Source organism: Frankliniella occidentalis, unplaced genomic scaffold (genome assembly GCF_000697945.3).
Source record: "Frankliniella occidentalis isolate FOCC.00 unplaced genomic scaffold, Focc_3.1 Scaffold1290, whole genome shotgun sequence".
Lineage (NCBI taxonomy): Eukaryota > Metazoa > Arthropoda > Insecta > Thysanoptera > Thripidae > Frankliniella > Frankliniella occidentalis.
The window spans coordinates 15,762-16,866 of record NW_026268394.1 but is presented as its reverse complement, the minus strand read 5'-3'; positions in this window follow the sequence as shown (position 1 = coordinate 16,866).

The window sequence follows — 1,105 nt, the reverse complement described above, 5'->3', positions numbered from 1 at the left end:
CTTTTATGACGGCGGGTCATTAAAAGGCGGCCGGAGAACGGCGACCAGAGCTCCATAGGGCTGCGCGGCAGCTGCTAGGCATGAACAGCACTACAGGGGCAGAGGCAGAGGCAGAGGCACGCGAGAGCCCCACACCACAATACATTGGACTATACTGCTTGCGCGTTTCTGCTGCTTTAACTGGCGAACTTTGAACTTTACGCTCTGGCAGCGTTACGGCGTTTCTGCTTTTGACGCTGACAACTGACAACTTCACGCTTTACCTAACAAACGGACTTTTGCACTTTACTTGAGTACAAGCTGCTGATTACTACGTATCATCTGCTAAACTAACAAACGGACTTTTGCACTTTACTTGAGTACAAGCTGCTGATTACTACGTATCATCTGCTAAAAATATGTGATGATTTTGCGCTCCGATTAGGACTGCTGTACGGGATGAGGCGGCGATTAAAAGACGACATTCCGGTGGTGGTAGAGGGGAGAAGGGGAGGGCCGGAGAATTCCGTCGATGGACGTGACACACTTTCATTTCATATCCCCCATTGAGCGCATCGTGTCAAGGAGTTTGGAGAATGTTAGAGGGACAAGCAGCGGCTGCATGCCCGCCCGTGATAGTGAGTAAAACGGGGGCCGCCGGGGCCTGCGAGCCTGCGCTGATCTTACCCGACCCCGACTATCGGTCGGGTTAAGTGATAATCGGTGTTATTATGCTATCGATCGCCTCTCCTTGGAGTGAGTTTCCCAAATTGCCGGAGATTTTCCCTCCAAAAAATTGTCTGTAGTTTCCGTTCATTCGGTCGCGTGTGGAGGGATCGGGAGCCTTCAGGCTCCGGCTTAGTCACCATTAGGCAAATAAGGGTATCGTACACCTGCCGAGAGCACTATCCTATTCTTAGAGTGAGTGCAAACACTCATCTTTCTCAGAGATACAGAGAGAGGGGGGCGGACGGACAGACGGACAGACGGACAGACGGACAGACGGACAGACGGACAGACGGACAGACGGACAGACGGACCGACGGACAGACGGACAGACGGACAGACAGACAGACAGACAGACAGACAGACAGACAGACAGACAGACAGACAGACAGACAGACAG